The sequence below is a fragment of the Scomber japonicus genome, chromosome 13, assembly GCF_027409825.1.
Source record: "Scomber japonicus isolate fScoJap1 chromosome 13, fScoJap1.pri, whole genome shotgun sequence".
Classification (NCBI taxonomy): domain Eukaryota; kingdom Metazoa; phylum Chordata; class Actinopteri; order Scombriformes; family Scombridae; genus Scomber; species Scomber japonicus.
This window is the reverse complement of record NC_070590.1, coordinates 26,276,955-26,298,242: the sequence shown is the minus strand read 5'-3', so window position 1 is coordinate 26,298,242 and position 21,288 is coordinate 26,276,955.

The following is a 21,288-nucleotide window of genomic DNA, read 5'->3' as shown; positions in this document are numbered from 1 at the left end:
AGCCTCTCTCTGGGTGTGCTAACTTTCCTGGTCAGTCCTTATCTCAGGCGGTAGCAATTCTTCTCCAGAACAATGTCTTATCTGTTGTTTTGGATTGTCTCGCCTCTTGTCTTTGGCGGGGACTGCTGGTGACTGATGCACAAAATAAAAAATGTTATAGCTTAACAGCTGTACTCCTGACAAAAAATGTTGAAATTGTTAATAAAATTCACTGATTGAGCGGCACACGTATCTTTGAGCCATCTGTTGAGCATTATCAGCCTGCTGAATCTCTCGTCTCCTCGCCGAACTGTCGGTAGAGGTCCACTGATAAACACCTCAGTATTCAGACATCCAACTTTGTTCAGCACATCATTTAAGTTCCCGTTTCAATACCTCTGATTGTTGCTTGACAACATCAAGTGCTCCTGTGTGTATGAAGAGAGATTTCACTGTCGGATGCTCAGCAGTGATTTCCAGAATTTCCTCTGAGATATCGGACACCATTTCGTTGGTAAAACAGAGTACTTTGGTGTTTTTGTTGAAAAAGTGTTTTTATCGTATTCACAGCTCCGTCACCCACTATCAGCGTTTGAGGCCCAGTGGTTAGCTCTTTTTGCGGCCTTTTAGTATTTGAGTTAGTTACATGTACATGACCGTAGAACTCACATCACAACAAAAGATGTCACCAGAAAACAAAACGCACAAAGCATCACCAGAAAACCTCACGCCACGAACCGTCAACGCAACGCAATTTCACATCATGAAGCGTCACCACAAAATTTAAAATTGCGACAAAATACGTTAATACAAAACCTCACATCATGTCACAAACTTTGGCCTGAATGTGGACAAGATGAAGGAGAGCTGGAGGAAGTCACTCCTCTCTGCAGGAGGAGAAAGCTGATCAAGCTGATCAATGCCTGTATTGTTCCTAAGGAGACTGGAGAGTTGGTCTGTACACATCCATCCTGTCCAGGTTCCACACATGTACCATAGAGTCCATGACTTACTGCATCACTGTTTGGAAGGGGAACTATTCACTTTGCTGTTTCTGCACTTTAACATTAATATGAACTTAAACTTCACAACACTTTACGTCACTTCACAACACGTCACCACACGTCACCACACGTTACGATACAAAATGTAACATAAGAGAAACGTAAACTTCTTGTAGTTTAGATTCTAGGGCGTTTCTCTGGAGGGGGGCTTTCCGGGGATCCAGCAGCTCTCTTCGTTCCTCTTCGGTTGCCACTCTGTCTGTTCTTCTCTTGAATGATGTCCCTCAGCTTCTTCACCCACTGGGGACTGTTGCTGGTCCACTCCTCAAGTCTCACAGGGGGGGACGAACAACTAGGCTGGCTGGGTGACGGCGTCCTCAGAGGGGGGCTTGCAGGTGGAGTCTTCCTCAGGATTACCTTATTATGATCCTGCACCACTTCACGAGTCCAGGAGGAGATCCTAGGAGGGCTGCTGGAGGAGCTGGAGGAAGTGTCAAGGAAGGAGCAACAAGAGCTGGGGGAGGAGGAACGGTAAGAGCAGGGGGAAGAAGGAAAGGAGGAGCCAGGGGAGGAGGAACGGGAAGAGCAGGGAGAAGAAGGAAAGGAGGAGGAAGAGGGGCTGGGGGAGGAGGAACAGGAAGAGCAGGGGTAAGAAGGAAAGAAGAAGGAAGAGGGGCTGGGGGAGGAGGAACGGGAAGAGCAGGGAGAAGAAGGAAAGGAGGAGGAGGAAGAGGGGGGTGTGGGGGAGGAGGAACGGGAAAAGCAGGGGTAAGAAGGGGAGGAGGAAGAGGAAGAACTTAAGGGTGAGTCAAATAAAGCCATAAGGAGGAGCGAGAGGAGAGCTTAGAGGGGGAGCAGAATGAGAGAGAGAGGGTGAGCTGAGGTTGGAACTGATGGAAAGCTCTGGTCCACGGACCCTCAGGGGAACCAGTCTGGGACTGCCGGGCCGGCTGGGGTTTGGGAGGGGGGCAGCAGTCCAAGCGAAACGCTGGGCGATGTGAAAGTAGAAACAAACATTTAATGAATGTCACATGAACATATCAACTTTTTTAACAACCTCACATCCTTACATTGAAATGAACATTAACACTTTACAATAAAACTCTGTTCAAAGCAAAAATCACACCTTAAAACAAACACAAAAAGTTCTATGTATCTGCAGTAAAGTATAATAAAGCATGTTACATTTCTGTCATACTGGATATCTCAAAGTCTAACAATGTTGGACTGTACTGTGTAACATTAAAAGTTAAGCTTTAGATAAATGTACATGGTGTAAAAATGACTAATTCAACAGTGCACTTGAGTTCATGTACTTTAAACCTGCTTAACAACTTCTATTCATTATTTAATAGAGCAGATACATGAAGACATGATGGGTTAGGTTGTATAAAGTTCATGACAGAAGCAGCTGCTAACATCTGTATCATCATAAAGATGGAGACAGAGCAGCCAGATGTCAAATGACATGAATATCAACTTTCTTCTCAAATCATCTGAATTCATATAATTGGCCGCCTACAGGTCTGTATGTTTATGCCTTTGCATATTAATATTACATTATATTGATTCACATCATTGCCTTCACCCTCACTAAGTTGTTCATCTGTTCTGTGCACATTGAAAAAATTGACTTTCATAATGTCATAATTTCTACCTTGTATTTTTAAGATTCAGTAAGAACTAGAGTTTCTAAATACTACATAAACTTTACTCTGAAAGTGTAGCATTTTGAAACGCATGCATGACGCATGCGCACAGTACAACAGGACTGACTCCGGACGTTACAGGGTCACAGAGCAAGGTGTAGCATGTACGACGGTCATTTCGCAGGTAAGTTATTACTGTTCAGTTTTAAATTTGTGATAATATATGAGTCTGCATGTAGTTTGACGCAAGATATGTCACTGTTCATAAGTTAATTTAAAGTTAGCATAACGCCACATTGGTCCGTGCTGACCTGTAAGTGGGAGGGCTGCAGTTTTTCCAGATAAAAATAACTAAAGTTAGGATATTAAAAAAGCACCAACCTAACGGTATAACGTTTATGAACTGCGTCAGCACTAATTTGGGTTAACAACTTTTTTACTATTATTTTACTCAGGATTCATGTTGTTGTAGTTCAATGAAAGAATCAATTGTTCATTACAAGTTCTAGTTCTAGTCATGTGTTAATTGTTTTATTTAGCTAGACAAAACAAAATGTTCATTTGTGTTTGTTCATGATACAGTTTATTTCTTATGAAGTCTTATTAAAATGTTTTTCTATCTATCAACAGGAAGCAAATCAGAACAGAACATTATTCTCATCATTCAGGCAAGTACAAAATAATGTATGCATGATATGATATTGTTTTGTTATTTTCCCTTATTCATCCATTATAACGTAATATTAAAATTGTGACTCAATATTTTAGACCATTGTTTTAATACCACAAATTATGTCTCTTCATTTTCAGGGTGCCCTTTGGAGGAGCCAGTGGACTTTGTGGACAGTTGGAGTTGAGGTCTAGGGAGAGGAGGTGGAGGAGAAATTCATCAGGGAGAAAGAGTAGGCCTCTTGTGATATGAGATGGTCGTGCAAAAGATGCAATTTTAGGCCATGAAAACGTTGAGAGCTCATGAAACATTCTAGGTTGAAGCATCCACACACTGGTCAAGGCCGGTCACTACCCTGCTTGTACTCAGATTGTCCTTGTTTATTTAAAAGTTGGGGGGCACTTCATGCACATTTGTCTAGAAATCATACACAGACTCAACAGTCAGGGCAGGTAGTTTCATTTTTGTGTCTTGTATGTAATTCATGTAGTTTTAACACAGAAGCAATATTTTGAACACCTTGGGACTCATCTGAAAAAGCATGAAACTGTTAATTGTGTTTTTAAACAGGGTATCCGCGGGGTCTTAAAAAGTCTTAAATCCAATAATTTGAATTTAAGGCCTTAAAATGTCTAAAATTCCCCTAAAATCTCATAAAAGGTCTAAAATATGATTTTGAAAGGTCTTAAAAATCTATTAACATTACTTTTATTTTAAACATGCATAAAATTCAGTCTCGATTTGAAATGTTTCGCTTTTTGAGGACGCTGTAACCATAGACTGTAAAAAATGACTGGAACGTAACTACAAAGCGGAACTAAATGTGGCCTGCCTGTGTGGCCCAGTCACAATTTATCGACCGTCACCCAGCGGTGTATTGATAGTTGATAGCTGATAGCAGCGGTGAAAACTGAAAAACGAATCTCGGGTTAAAATATTGATGGGTAAGTGCAAGCATACATAGCGCGATTTGGATTAGCAGATTACATAAAAAGAGAACTCATCGCCAAAGTTAAGGGCCCGTTTGTCCTCATGTTCGACGAAAGCCACAACCAAACGAACAAGATCAAGCAGTTGGACCTGCACGTGCGCTTTTGGGAAGGTGACCGGGTCCAGTCAAGGTACCTGGGGTCCCAGTTTATGGGGCTTGCGACGGCTCAGGACTTACTGAAACATGTCAAGGTAAGCAACATAGCATTGCATAATTTTTATTTCAATTTTTAATGTTTTTTTTCACTTATCATCAGCACATATTAGATAATAATACTAATAGTAAGAGGAAAAAAACTGACAATAACTTGAACTATAAAATTGCAATGGTTGTATTTAATGTTTTTATTTATTTTCATCTCAGGAGTGTGTGCACCAACTTAACCTAAGAAGCTTAGTGTCCATCTCCATGGATGGGCCCAATGTAAATTTCAAATTTTTGGAATTCTTCCAACAAGAGTATGCAGAACTGAATGGAGGTGCTCAGCTTGTTTCTGTGGGCAGCTGTGGACTGCACACATTGCATAATGCCTTTAAATGTGGATTCACCATGTGGCAGCTGGATAAACTTTTGAGAGCCATGCACACCCTATTCTACAACGTACCAGCAAGGCGAGAAGATTATAGCGTTGTCACAAAATCCACCGTCTTCCCCTTATCGTTTTGTGGTCATCGGTGGGTAGAAAACATGTGGTAGAGAGAGCTATTGAAGTCTGGCCATCAATTCAGCAGTATGTGGATGCAGTGAGAAGAAAGAAACTCCCAAACCCAGGGACAGCATCCTTTGACACAATCGAAACAGCGCTGAAAGATCCACTCATCTTGGCTAAGTTAGAGTTCTACATGACTGTTGCCAGGACATTCAACCCCTTTTTGAAGAGCATTCTCATCACTACAGATAAGACCCAGCTAATTGATGTGTTCACTGTTATTGAAGAATAGGTACAGATACATTTGTCAATTTTTGTTCATGCGTTAGAATTTTGATAATGATGTATTGTGTATCTGGGGGACTACATTTGAGATTCTCTTTTGACAGGGTCTACTCAGGCACTTTGTCAAGCGAGAGGTCCTGCAAGACATCAGCACACTGCAGCTAACCAAGCTAGATGTAGCTGATAAAAAAAACTGGCACCAGCCAAAGCACATCAACATCGGCTTGGGTGCTGAGTCAGCCCTCAAGGTAGTATGATTATTAAGAAAGATTATGGATTGTAGTCAGGATGCAAGTAGTACATATCATTTTAGTATAAATAATATTTACAGGTTATTCCCTTTTTCAGAGCAGCAACAGTTCAGACCTCAGAGTCCTTCAATTTAGAATGGACTGTATACAGGGACTGTCAAACATCGTCAGGAAAGTGCAGGAGAAGAGCCCCCTGAAATATCCAACAGTTAGGCACATGGCGTGTCTGGACCCCTCTGCCATTTTCAGAGACCCAGAGGCAGATGAAATGTGTGTTTCTGCTGGTAGGAATAGTTCTGGAGTTTTAGTTCTGGTTTTGAACAAAAGTAAGAGGTCAGCACTAGCATAGTGAACAGTAAATAGTCTCTGTGTTACAGCCAGACTTTTTTTGCTACACTTTTAAATTGACTTGAAGTAATTTGTTAGTAACAGGCCAATCATAGACATAAATTCACAAAATGAATTGTTGTACTATTTCTACGAGTTTCTCTATTTTCAGTTGACCTATAATTTTTTTCTCTCTACTGCACCTGTTCTGTGTGCGTTTACTCATGTGTTGTATTGGAATAGGCTTTGACATTGAATTTGCAGGAACAAAACTTTAAGCAGATGTTATTTGGACAAATTAACATTGTGGATCTAAAGGGCTACTTTCTCGCCTAAAACGGTTAGACATGTGGATAAAGTGGTATATTTACAGAGTTAAAGCTAAAATAAAATCCGGCACCGGACCTGGCAACCCGACTGCTGGAATTACTTTTTGGTTGTTGCGACTACGATCTCGGGACATTAGATGGCGTTGTTCTGCTCATTCTACATATTCTACCTTTAATATTAGTTTATATTTATTTTAATATATTTTAATTTATTTTAATATATTTCATACATATGTTTCCACACATTTTAAATGGAAGCAAGAAATCAACACCAAGTAACCTGCTGGTTATCCTGAAACTGGTTTTGATTCATTGAACTGACTAAAAATGTTCATCTACATTATCAAGTAACACATTGTTCATACTGGTTTATGCAAACCTTATGATTTAATTATTATAAATAATAGAGATAAATAGTAGATGAACAAATCTTCTGTAAAGAAGAAAAAATGATAGAAATCCTGATATAACCATAGATCATATCTCAAGTGATAGACTTTTATTTCTGTTTTGAGTTGGAAAGTAATGTTGGACTGAAACACACCACCTGAAACAGGCTTCATGCTTCTTTCTGCAATACGTTACTTTATTATTATTCTCATTCAAACCTGATGTAAACTCTGCACAGTCCTTTTAAAGTCTTTAAAAAGTTGAGTCCAGTCACAAGTTTGTCACATTTGATTCATTTACCCTAACTTAGAGCTTCTCAACATCTCAGTGGTTTCATTGACAGGAAAATAACATGGACTTTAAAATAATCCATCTCATCTCTACCATAATGTAACAAGTTTGCTGCTGTCAGCTGGTATCAGTTCATGTATGGATAAAGAGAGTGTGTAACAGCTGTTTATGGCTATATGCAGCTTTTATAGGCTACTGGCAACATTTTGATACAAATCTATATCAACTCTATTTGATCACTTTTTCAGCTACTTCAGATTCAAAATAATCTTCTACTTATTTTAACTTATTTTAGATGGTTCATTTACTTAAAAAAAGCTCCATATATTTAAACCATCTGACTGGTTTGCTGTTTATAGCTCGATGTTTTCCTCTGATATTGCTTCACAAGGAGATTTCTCATCAGAACAATAATGTAGATTTACCTGCCTTTAATATAAAAAGACCAAAAGTCATATTTTCTACTGAGATGAAGGCATCATTATATGAAATCAGGTCCATATCTATGAATTTATGGTCATACCAACATAAAACAACATTTGCCTTTGACTTTCCTGCATTTGATGAATTAATGAGTGTTTCTATCATGTGATCTGGGCTTGGGGAGTGATCATGTCTGAGTCTTTAGACTAAACATCAGTGACCTTTAACGGTTCTGAACGTCTCTACGGTGAAATACATTGAAAACACCGTAGACTGTCAAAGTGTTCAAATCTCACATTAGCCATGGTGAAAGTTTGCTTTCTTGGTCTCGTCAGTCTCTGTGAGTCTTTAGTTCTTTGCAGGAAGCAAGAAGTCCTCACCATAAGCGTTTATTTCTGAGAAATCTTCGAGTGAAAGTCGTGAAAAAAACGTTTCTTGAGCTTTTTCTGTTTGTTTAAATGAGAATCATGCAGAAATGATTCACCATGGAGACAGAACCTAGCAACCATAGAATCCTTAGCGTCCATTTTATACACGTCTGTTTTAACAGCCATTTCTCATCTCTATAATGTAAACTTTCATCCAGTCAAGCTGCAAAAGGCTTCAATTCAAGTCCACGTGTGTCTTCTGAAGAAATATTTACATCTCACTGCGCTCCTCAGTCATTCTGCTTGATTTAAGGTTTTATATAAACTGCGTCTAATAGGGAGAGACTGTGCAGGCTTTTGTAATATTTTTACCAATAAACTACGAGTTCTTTTATTTAAAACAGTTAAGATGGTACTTTCATTTTCACCCAATCTTTTTTTATGCTTCAGAATAGATAAGTGTGTCTCCAAATTGATAGAGTTGCTGTGCACATTTTACACACGTGGCACAGTCGCGGTAACTTCACTGTAATCTTTCCACAAGACAGAAATCAGTCAGGATCTAAATGTAACTGAACAGCTACCAGTCTTCAGAAGAAACCCCTTCTATACACCAAGTTTTAAATGGTTATTTCAGCAGCAGCCAAAGCACAGCTGGCCACAGATGTTATATTTCTTACCTTTTAATAGAACATTTCGTTATTTAAACACATCTATGTATTCAGTATGTTAAAGTGTTTACAGACGTTGGAGGCTATACTTTTGTTGTTTGCATGTTTCTCCCCATTACACAGTCAGTTTAAGTAGGCCTATGGATAGCACAGTAACGTACAGTGAGGTCATGGCTCCAAAAATGGAACTATTATTGACATCAGTGGATTATATTTTCTGAGACACACATTCGCCTGCATTTCTACATTATTTACAGCATAGGAGCACCCAAAGACAAGAGCACAACAAGAAATCACCTGTAGCTCAACAAGGTAGAGCGGTCGTCCTCCAATTGGAAGATTTGTGGTTCGATTCCCAGCTCCTCCAGTCCACATGTCCACATTTAACCCCCAAATTGCTCCTGTTGCTGCGCCAACGGTGTATGAATGAGAATGAATGGTTAAATTCTGCCGATGTGCAGGTTGGCAACCTGCATGTTAGCTCCTGCCTTCAGTGTATGATTGTGTGTGAATGGGCGAATGAATGTAAAGCGCTTTGAGTGGAACCTTTGAGAAAGGCGCTAAGTACAGTCCATTAAATTCATATACACTGCTCACTCTTGATTACATGCCATTTAACCTCTAAGCAAAAATAAGTCTGAAAAGCCTAAAGAGCTATTGTGTTATATGACTGCTCTGTTTGCGGTACCCAGTTAATATTCTGTTTTTTTTCCTCTGAAAAATCAAGATTGAAAATCTTTTCAGATGAGAAATATCCAGCTTTGCTAGCCGAAGTCACTGCACACAGTGCACAACGGTTACAACAGCATCGTGAGACTTTCCCGCCAGCCAACCAACACACTGTAGAGGCAGAGAAGCATTGTGCCTCAATACACCACTGGAATAGCATATGTCAGCTTTTATGTTACTTTTTGACTCAATCGAGCTGGCTGTGATGTTTAAATGTTATTTAACACTATGCAGTGTGTTGTGTTTAGTATTACCAAACACATATGTTAACATGTAATTATCTGGGGTCGACTTGTCTCTTGCAGCCACATCCAGGAAGGTTGGCTGCAGTCCCATGGACTTTAAACTGCTTAATAATATTTGCAACTGTAGTCACAGGAACATGATAACTTGTCTCTGTAGCGGCTGAAAATGTCCTGGAAAAGAATTTCAGGTTAGGAGTGGGAACCCTGCTGGTCCATGCTCAGATTGACTACTTTTCTCCATTTAAACAGGCTGAATGAGAACAGTTTGACATATCACTATAATCCAATGTTCTTTTCTGGGGGTCCAGGCCATTTTAGAATATCTTTGTACAATAAGAAAAAAGATCTTTTCACACTTTCTTTGCTTTATGATATATCAAAGATATACAGGTGTATATGAGCCAATTGCTTTCATTTGATCAGTTTTCAGAAGGAATGAAGCATTGTTTAAATGAGCTGTAAGGATACCAACACATTTGTCCACATCTGTATAATATAAATGATTCACATCATGATTTAAGACTGAGTGTAGCGAGGGGTTCAAGTGGTCACATATCTTAGTCATAGTTTATTTTGTTTTGATAATGACCATGTGATTCATCTACATAATAAAGAGCCATAGTAAGCCTGATGTTACACTATTACACATTATTCAGTTTAACCAGTGTTTTTGAAAGTCTCATTTTTTTATGATATATTTTCCCCAACACACAATGTTAAAAACAAAGACCAAAACATAAACAGAACTCATTTTGGAGGGTTTTCACTTTTTATTTAAGGACTGGTTTCACGCTCTGTGCATGTTAAACATTTTGCAAGTCTGCCCAGAGTCTTCTCTGCCTCTTCGTCTCCCAGCCTCTTTAAATGGATCGTCCTTGTCCTCTGTCAGCTGAAACAAACAAACATTACAAAGGTTAAGAGGACAAATACACATGGAGATGGAGCAGTGTGATTTCTGTGATGAACCTTTAATTGACTGTAAAATGACTTGTAGCTTTTTCAGACTATAGTATTATGTACTTATGTAGAGTGTGTGTAGTGTAGAGCCATCTGGTGCTGTCCCTGGTCTTCTCCTGCTGGAGCTGATTCTCATCTCTTCTTGGCTATTTTCACGTCCTTTTAGGTAACTGTAGATCACCTTGCTTTGAAAGAAAGTAAAACACAGATGCACTTATTAGACCCAGAGTTCAGTACTGTAATGTGAAGCATCTTCATTTTTCCTTCCTGTACTTACTTTTTTCTATGTGGTGACTCTTCCTCATCTCCTTCCTCATCATGGTCCTGGTCCTTCATCTTTGGGCTGTCTCTCATCTTTTGGTTCATCCTGGTGCCATCTGCCGTCTTACGTCTCCTATTCAGGTCCTCTGACAAAAAAAAGAGAGAAAACAAACAATTGTTCAATAAAAGGTTCAAAAAAAGTGTAAATGTGTAGTTATTAAACTCACCTTTTCATGTTCTAGCTTGAATGCTGGTAAGTTCCGCCTCTCAGTTAAAAAATATCAAAGGTCAAAGGTCACATCCAACCCTGAGTAAGTGATGCTCTTACCTGATGACTCAGGGAAGATTTGACAATGAACAAGATTTAAATTACTGCACATTTGTTCTTTTTAGCCTTTATTTCCTTCTGATAGCTTCCTATAGCCATTCAGATTCCCAAGTTGCAACAGTCCACCAAGTTTCTTGTCACTGTTGTTGTTCTGAGGTAGATGACTTTGTTTTTGTGCTAGAGAGGAGCTTCTCTGGGAGGGCGTAACATGTGGGAGGGTCACCTTATCCCCCCAGATCACCCCCAACTCTGGCAGACACCCTGACCCAAGTCACAAGTTCAATAACATGGATTATGAATTATCAAATGATCACAAATGATCACGTTGGAAAACCTCACAACATGGCATGGCACCACAAAATCTCACATCACGACACAATTCATGAGCATAAAAGCTTATATCATGTTACATTACATGACCGTAAAACTCACATCACAACAAAAGATGTCACCAGAAAACACAACACACTAAGCATCACCAGAAAACCTCACGTCACGAACCATCACCACAAAACTTCACATCATGAACCGTCACTGCAAAACTTAAAATTGCAACAAAACGCGCTACCACAAAACCTCACATCATGTCACAAACTTTGGCCTGAATATGGACAAGATGAAGGAGAGCTGGAGGAAGTCACTCCTCTCTGCAGGTTGATGTTAAGACTATGGAGATAGCACACAGTTTGGAGTCCTCAGGGATATACACCTTGGAGCTAGAAGAAGTCCATACTGACTTGCTGCATCACTGTTTGGAAGGAGAACTATTCACTTTGCTATTTCTGCACTTTAATCATAAATATAGTTTTAAAGTTTGCTGCTTTTGTTGTTCTGTGCTGGTTGTTATTGCTTTGTTTGAATTTACTGTTTGAATGTTTTATTCCTGCTTTTAGCATAACCTGTACCACTGACTTAAACTTAAACATCTAAACATCAATTGGCTTAAACTTGAACATCAAAAAACATAAACTTAAACATCAAAATATCAATTAACATAAACTTAAATTTCACAACACGTTACTTAACGTCACGTTACTTCACATCACAACACGTTACTTCACATCACAACACGTTACTTCACATCACAACACGTTACTTCACAACACGTTACTTCACAACACGTTACTTCACATCACAACACGTTACGTCACTTCACAACATGTTACATCACTTCACAACACATCACATCACTTCACAACACTTTACGATACAAAATGTAACGTAAGAGAAAGCTAAACTTCTTGTAGTTTAGATTTTGGGGCATTTCTCTGGAGGGGGGCCTTCCGGGGATCCAGCAGCTCTCTTCGTTCCTCTTCGGTTGCCACTCTGTCTGTTCTTCTCTTGAATGATGTCCCTCAGCTTCTTCACCCACTGGGGACTGTTGCTGGTCCACTCTTCACTCCTCACAGGGGGGGACGAACAACTAGGCTGGCTGGGTGACGGCGTCCTCAGAGGGGGGCTTGCAGGTGGCGTCTTCCTCAGGATGACCTTATTACAATCCTGCACCACTTCACAAGTCCAGGAGGAGATCCAAGGAGGGCTGCTGGAGGAGCTGGAGGAAGTGTCAAGGAAGGAGCTACAAGAGCTGGGGGAGGAGGAACGGTAAGAGCAGGGGGAAGAAGAAAAGGAGGAACCAGGGGAGGAGGAACAGGACGAGCAAGAGGAAGAAGAAAAGGAGGAGCTGAGGGAGGAGGAACGGGACGAGCGAGAGGAAGAAGAAAAGGAGGAGGAAGACCTGGGGGAAGAGGAACGGGAAGAGCAGGGGGAAGAAGGAAAAGAGGAGGAGGAGGAGGGGCTGGGGGAGGAGGAACGGGAAGAGCAGGGGTAAGAAGGAAAGGAGGAGGAAGAGGAGGGTCTGGGGGAGGAGGAACGGGAAGAGCAGGGGTAAGAAGGAAAGGATGTTACATTTCTGTCATACTGGATATCTCAAAGTCTAACAATGTTGGACTGTACTGTGTAACATTAAAAGTTAAGCTTTAGATAAATGTACATGGTGTAAAAAATGACAATATTTCAAAAAGAGTCACATCACACCTCTAATTCAACAGTGTACTTGAGTTCATGTACATTAAACCTGCTTAACAAGTTCTATTCATTATTTAATAGAGCGAAGACATGATGGGTTAGGTTGTATAAAGTTCATGACAGAAGCAGCTGCCAACATCTGTATCATCATAAAGATGGAGACAGAGCAGCCAGATGTCAAATGACATGAATATCAACTTTCTTCTCAAATCATCTGAATTCATTTTATGGGATCATTTCATGATTACTATAATTGGCCGCCTACAGGTCTGTATTTTGATGCCTTTGCATATTAATATTACATTATATTGATTCACATCATTGCCTTCACCCTCACTAAGTGTTTCATCTGTTCTGTGCAGTAGGGAAAGAAGTATTCAGATGCTTTACATCAGTACAAGTGAAAATACAACCATTTAAAAAATATTCTATTATGAGTAAAAGTCCTGCAGTCAAAAATATACTCAAGTAAAATTACAAGAGTAGAAGTAAAAGAAGGTATTTAAAGGGAAAATGAGTCATTATGCAGCCTGTATGGGCCTGTAATGTAATGTAATAAACATCATATTTAATGACCATTAACATCATTATATTTATACAACATTTAACCATTGTAATTACTGTTGGGTGTTTTATTTTTAAATGTCTCAAATGATATAAGATGATGATTCAGTTTGCACATTAATTATTCATTTTAAAGTGGTAGTAATGTAGTAGAGTAACATTAAACACTAAAATATAGTGAAATATGAAAAGAAATTTAAGTTACAGTTTTTCTCTATTGCCAAAACACAAAACCCAGTACTCTAAACCAAATGACCAGTTGCCTAAACACAAACACAATTCACCTGTAGACACTGTTCACAAAACACATCCCCTTTTTCTCAAAACTCTAAACACATTTTGCCGTGCTAAAACACATTTTGCATATAACTCTGCTCCAATATGCATTGTGAAGCTCATGTGATGCAAAATGCTACCCACAATCAGCAAAACTTGAACACAATGAACATACCTGGTGTCAATCAGTAAACACAACGACTCATAATTGAAAACACCTATTGCAAATGATGTGACCACACCTATATAAGTCAGTGCAGTTTGCTGAAGGTTCAAAAACAAAAATGGATGATCAAGACAGAAGAAGAGGAGTTCGTGTCAGAGGAGCGGGCCGAGGAGGGAGAGGAGCAGGTCGAGGAGGGAGAGGAGCAGGCCGAGGAGGGAGAGGAGCAGGTCAAGAAGGGAGAGGAGCGGGCCGAGGAGTGGGCCAAAGAGGGCGAGAAGCAGTCCAAAGAGGAGCAGGCCAAGGAGGGAGAGGAGAAGGAGGGCAAGCAAGACCACGCATTTTCATTACAGATGAAATGAGAGCAACAGTCATTGTCCACGCCATGACAATGACCGAAGCGGGACAAGAAGTCCAACCAAACCTCAGCAGATTCTCAGTGGCCACCATTATTCGGGCCTTCAGAGAACACAACAGGTACTGTATGTAGTAGTTTTTTAGTCACTACACTAGATGTTCACAGTATACAGTAGTATAGTGGAGTGCACCTACATACAGACAAGTGCAATCATGGTTACAGTAAAAGTGTGTACTGCAAGGACCATTTCTGACCAAATGACTTTGTTTGTTTCTCTAGAGTTGAAAGATAGCCATTTGCAGGTGGGAGGGCTTCCAGATTCACACCAGCCCAAGAGGTCCTCAATGTGGATATGGTTCGGGAGAACAATGTGATCAGACTACGGGAGATACGGGAGAGGATCATTGGTGACAATTTGAACTTTCCGACCATTGACAATGTCAGCCTGACAACCATAGACAGAGTCCTCAAGCGCCAGAGAGTAAGCATGAAGCAGGCCTATAGGGTACCCTTTGAGCGCAACTCTGACAGAATAAAACACCTCCGTCACCAGTATGTGCAAGTAAGTACAGTACAATCCATGGCCTACAGTACTTTACATACAATACTATACTGTCGTACTGTAATGTGCTGTATTGACTGTCTTTCTGAACACCTGAAAACGCTATTTGTTTCCACAGAGGCTGTTCCAGTTGGAGTCCATGGCCAGACCCCATGAATTTATATTTGTGGATGAGGCTGGCTTCAACCTCACAAAAAGGAGGAGGAGAGGCCGTAACATCATAGGACGGAGAGCTATCGTTGATGTGCCCGGCCAACGTGGAGGAAACATTCTCCACCACTCTGCGCTGCCATGAGTTCTAGAGGGCTTCTCCACCGGCATGCTGAACTTGGTGCCTACAACACTGAGCCTCTCCTCACCTTCCTAGGAGAGCTCAGAGATGTTTTGCATGACAATGACCACCTGAATGCTCGGCCAGCAGATCACCACGACCAGCAGATTCCTGAGCCAGCTGATCTTCCCATATACGTCATCCTCTGGGACAATGTTAGCTCCCATCGCAGCATCCAGGTCAGAGAGTGGTTTAACATCAATCAGCAATTCATTACAGTTTTTTCTGAATGCTTAAGCACATTTTTTGCAACATTGGCTATTTTTGCTAAACTCTACACACAAATGACACAAAATGTTATAGTTCTCTTGCAAAAGCGAACACAGCTTGATTAACTCTTCACACCTTAGTAAAAATGGTGTTTTCGTATCAAACAGTAAACACATGCCATCATTTACTAAGCACATAATGTGCCAACTACACACTGATGGTATGAATACAAAACACATCTGGCTTTTGCTTTCTCTGTGCACAAGGTAGGCTAGGTCAGTTTGAGGTCATACTTTTGTCATAGTTCTGTAAACACACAGGGATCCAAACTTCAGGTATTGGTGTTTATTCACACTCGTCAAAACAAAGACACAGCACAGAACACAAAATAATAAATTCACAAAAAAAGACAATCAGCCTACATCATGCCGTCTCTCTGGGTCCGGCCACAAAATCTCATCTACATCCATGCAATGTCCTCCAGTCCAAGGCACCGGGGAAAATACCTCCTTGCATGCCGTATCCAGGCCTGACATGATGCCTGCTCAATATCTCCACATGCCTCCTCCATTGCCTGTAAAAGGGCTGCGTGTTGATGGGGATGGCGGTCGTGGACTTTCCAGCGCCAGGCAGAAAAGAACTCTTCAATCGGATTTAAGAATGGAGAGTATGGGGGGAGGTTGAGTGCCATGAAGAGTGGGTGATCGGTAAACCAGTTGCGGACCAAAGCAGCCCTATGGAAACTAACATTGTCCCATATGATGACATATCGGGTCTGCTCTGGTCTCTGAACAGTGAGAATGTCGTGTAAGGTGTCCAGGAATGCAATCATGTGTGCAGAGTTATATGGGCCAATGGTTGCATGATGGTGAACAACACCATTTTGGCTGATAGCTGCACACATGGTGATGTTACCACCACGTTGTCCTGGGACATTGATTATTGCATGGTGTCCGATAATGTTCCTACCACGCCTCCTTGTTTTACTGAGGTTAAAACCTGCCTCATGGACAAAGAGCAACTCGTGTCCCATGGCATCTGCCTCCAGCTCCATTACTCTCTGGACAAGACAAAACAAATGCAACACATCAGGCCCATACACAGCACTACAGTAGCCTATGCACTTCGAAATTCAGAACCAATGACACTATAGCTTACCTGCACATACTCATATCGCAGTTGCTTCACACGTTCACTATTTCTTTCGAAAGGAACTCTGTAAATTTGTTTCATCCTTATTCTGTTGCGGGCAAGTACACGACTTAGTACTGACATGCTCACACTGCGTATATTTTGGAAGATGGTGTCATTATCAATTATACGCTGCTGTATTTCGCGCAGTCTTATTGCGTTATTGACAATCACCATATTCACTATATGGGCCTCTTGCTCTGGAGTGAACATTCTTCCTCTGCCCCCAACATCTGGACGTCTAGCAATTCTGTAAAGTAACAATTTCAGAATTTTTGCATGTATGGTATTGTTGTGTTTCTCATTAGAGTAGGGCAGTGCTACAAATCTTAGTGCAATGTGACTGTACTTACCGATTTTCATTTCGAAATCTCCTAATGATGCTCGCTACAGTGTAGCGGCTCAAATTAGGCTGAACCCGTTGGCCAGCTTCCCTCAGGGTCATTCCATGGTTTATGACATGGTCCACTATTGTTGCTCTGATGTCATCAGTTATTCTATTTCTTCTTCTTAACCTTCCTCTTCCCCCTCCTCGTCCTCCTCTTGCTCCTCCTTGTCCTCTTCCTCTAACCCTCTCGCTTCTTCACCTCCACGTCCTCTTCCTCCAACTCCTTCACCTCCACGTCCACGTCCTCTTCCTCCAACTCCTTCACCTCCACGTCCTCTTCCTCCAACTCCTCTTATTCTTACTCTTCTTGCTCCTTCCATTGTACTCCACACAGACAGCTTACCTGTGGCTTATTTATAGTGCTTAGGCTGATTGCAAAGTGAACTAATTCTCTAAAATTGTTTTCACATGTGAAAGTGTGCCAGACAGTTGGCAAAATAGTGTAAATAATAGCCATACATGTGTATAATTTTGCTAGGAGTGTTTTGGAAATTTGGCAATTGAGTGTAAGCAGCGAGTTGTGTTTAAAGTTCTGCAAAAAGAGTGCTGTGCAGTGAATTGTGCCTACAGTTTTGCAAAGTGTGTGTTACAAAATTACAAACTGAGTGCAAAGCAGTATTTGTGCTTTTAGTTTGGCTAACTCAGTGAGTGGTTTTGCTATATGTATTAATAGTTTTAGAAATTGTGCTACAAGAACATGATTAGCGCTTAAGCATTCAGAAAAAACTGTAATGTGTGTCTGCCACCCTACTCTCCGTTCCTAAACCCAATAGAGGAGTTCTTCTCATCATGGCGGTGGAAGGTCTATGACCGCTAACCTTACACCAGAGAGAACCTTCTCAGGGCTATGGACCTGGCCTGTGATGATGTGGCTGTGGAGGCGTTCCAAGGCTGGGTGCGGTATGCCAGGGCATTCTTCCCACGTTGTTTGGCTATGGACAATATTGCCTGTGACGTTGATGAGGTCCTGTGGCCCGACCCAGCCCGACGACGTGATGCCGCCCCATGATTTCGGTGTCAACATACAACATACTGTGTCAATTTTCAACGTACTGTAATAAAAGAAATCGCACCCTGAACATTGTGTTCTCAATTGTTACTGTACTGTATCTATTGTGTGTAATGGATCCTCCATGGAGTTTACAGTACTCATTTTTGCATTGAGTTGTGATATTGCTGTATTTTCTGCATTATGTAACTATTCCCATGAAATGCACAAAACATATTTGAGAATAAATAAGGGTTGCTCAAATGCATCCCGGCAGTTGTGAAACTGTAAAAAGAACAGTCTCACACTGTGAAAATTGTGTATTCAATTTTTTTTGGTAATGTGGTTAATGATGCTCAGTAGTGTTTACATTTTTGCAGGCCTTGAGTGGTATTTTGGTGTCAGAGTTTGCTTTTGAGCATATGAGCATCTGTTTTGGTGTGATGGGTTGGTTTTGAAAAGAAACTGAGGTTTAGTGTACGTAGCTTTAGAAAAGTGTTTTGTGAAAAGTGAGGGCAGTATCGTGAAAATATGTTTAAGCAATAGAGAAAAACTGTAATGTCTTTATTTACATTAAACACTGGTTCAGTGTTTCTAGACTAAGGACCATGTTAAGATTGTTTTAATATTCTATTAGTTTATATTTATTTTAATATATTTCATACACATGTTTCCACACATTTTAAATGGAAGCAAGAAATCAACACCAAGTAACCTGCTGGTTATCCTGAAACTGTTTTGATTCATTGAACTGACTAAAAATGTTCATCTACATTATCAAGTAACATATTATTCATACTGGTTTATGCAAACCTTATGATTTAATTATTATAAATAATAGAGATAAATAGTAGATGAACAAATTTCATCCAGTCAAGCTGCAAAAGGCTTCAATTCAAGTCCACGTGTGTCTCTGAAGAAATATTTACATCTCACTGCGCTCCTCAGTCATTCTGCTTGATTTAAGGTTTTATATAAACTGCGTCTAATAGGGAGAGACTGCAGGCTTTTGTAATATTTTTACCAATAAACTACGAGTTCTTTTATTGAAAACAGTTAAGATGGTACTTTCATTTTCACCCAATCTTTTTTTTTTTTTTTTTTTTTAAATGTCAGCAGCTTCAGAATAGATACCTGCGTCTCCAAATTGATAGAGTTGCTGTGCACATTTTACACACGTGGCACAGTCGCGGTAACTTCACTGAAATCTTTCCACAAGACAGAAATCAGTCAGGATCTAAATGTAACTGAACAGCTACCAGTCTTCAGAAGAAACCCCTTCTATACACCAAGTTTTAAATGGTTATTTCAGCAGCAGCCGTCCCAGACAAAGCACAGCTGGCCACAGATGTTATATTCTTACCTTTTAATAGAACATTTCATTATTTAAACACATCTATGTATTCAGTATGTTAAAGTGTTTAGAGACATTGCAGGTTATACTTTTGTCGTTTGCATCTTTTTTCTCCCCATTACACAGTCAGTTTAAGTATGTATAGCATACAGTATGTCAGCTTTTATGTTACTTTTTGACTCAATCGAGCTGGCTGTGATGTTTAAATGTTATTTAACACTATGCAGTGTGTTGTGTTTACCAAACACATATGTTAACATGTAATTATCTTTACTCTCAAGTTGGTTTTCTCAAACGGGTTAGGGTTAGTATATCCTCTTCCATTCCCCCTCCCCCTTTAGACCCATTTTTGTCATTTCTATTATGTTATACACAATAAGCATTATTTCTGTGAAATAGTCCAGTACATTTTGAAACTAAAGCTCATTATCACAACATCTTGATTCCAGCACGTCACACCCACCTGACTTACCTGTGTAGGAATCTTACCTGTGTTGTGGGTTAAAGAACAAGTAGGACTGCTGTCTTATCTCCACAAGTTCATTCTTCAGTATTTCCTCTTGTGAGGATCATAAGTATGATCTTGTAACACACCTTTATTCTGTGATGATGAGACAGGATATGTCAGCATTTCCTCATGAGATAATTAGTTAAACGAGAACAGTCTTCATCTGTTAAGGCTGATGAATCTCCAAAAAACAATCTTCAAACTGCCTATATTACTTTTTTATGCATTAAACATTAGATTTTCGTATAGAGCATCACTGCTTAAGCACACACAGTCTTTACCTAACCTTAACCAAATGTCTTAATGATCACAACACACCCACGTGTCATTTTGAAGTGTACTGACACATTATCTGTTTGGTTTTTTTGATGCATTTCTGATGATTGTGTGTTTGTAAGCCCTGCAAGCACACCATCACTGAAAAGTTTTCAGTCCCCACAAAGTTTGGAAATCAATCAAAAAGCATTGCATAGTAATGTGTAATATATATGCAGTTTGCTGCAGAATAGGCATGAAAACCCATCAATATAGTCAATTAGGATCTTCTGACTGTGGAGTACTGTATGTGATGATCTAATAAAACAGTGATTGAGTTCATTAGAGGGGCAAAAGCTTAAATATTAGCCCAGTATTCCAAAATGCTTACTCATCCTCTCATTTAACCTACTTTAAAAACATTTTGACCTAGAAATAACAATATTGCATGCATAAAAATGAGACGATAAAAAATTAAATCAACTTGCACTTCTTTCCAAAGACTTTATTTATTTCACTGTGTGTGTGTGTGTTGTGTGTGTGTGTGTGTGTGTGTGTGTGTGTATGTATGTGTGCGTGTGTGTGTGTGTGTGTAAGCTTGCATGCATAAGTGTGTGTGTGTGCTTTTACAAGTATACACGTGTGAGCCAACTTAACACCGAGACGCTGTTTGAATGGCGCCGGGACACACAGAACAAGAGAAAGGAATCTAATCACGAGCACCACATCTAGAGTCTTCTACAAAGACACACACACAACTCATAAAGGTTCATGTCATCAAGTGAAAAGACATGCTGGAGGGGAAACCTCTGACACCCCAATGCAGATTAGAGGCATAAAAGTAGCACTTAGCACTTATTTTAACTTATCCAGAGGGAAAGGTCATTAACTGGCCTTCAGTATAGAGCCGAAAAATCTTGGGAACTGTCTTAAAGTGTCAATCACAGCAATGCATGTGGCTTTATATTCCCCCTGAAGTAAAGGTAATCAATTTTGATAATTTACCAGAACATCTATTGATCATATTGTTTACATGGGTATATTACACTGAATGTGACATAAGAAAAACTATTCAAACTTTAAGCTCTACTGCACATACCATGAAGTGTCATTGAAGTAAAAAACAGAAATAGCAAAATTATAGGAAAGGTCTAAATACATACACCCAGTTTTTTCATAATGTATCATTTATATACTGTAAGATACTATTTAGCCCCCCAGATCACCCCCCACCTTCCACTTCCCACCTCCTTCTGGAATCCCAACCCCCCCCCTCCTTTTGAGTTCATGACAGTGCTGTTTGATTGACATGCAAGAC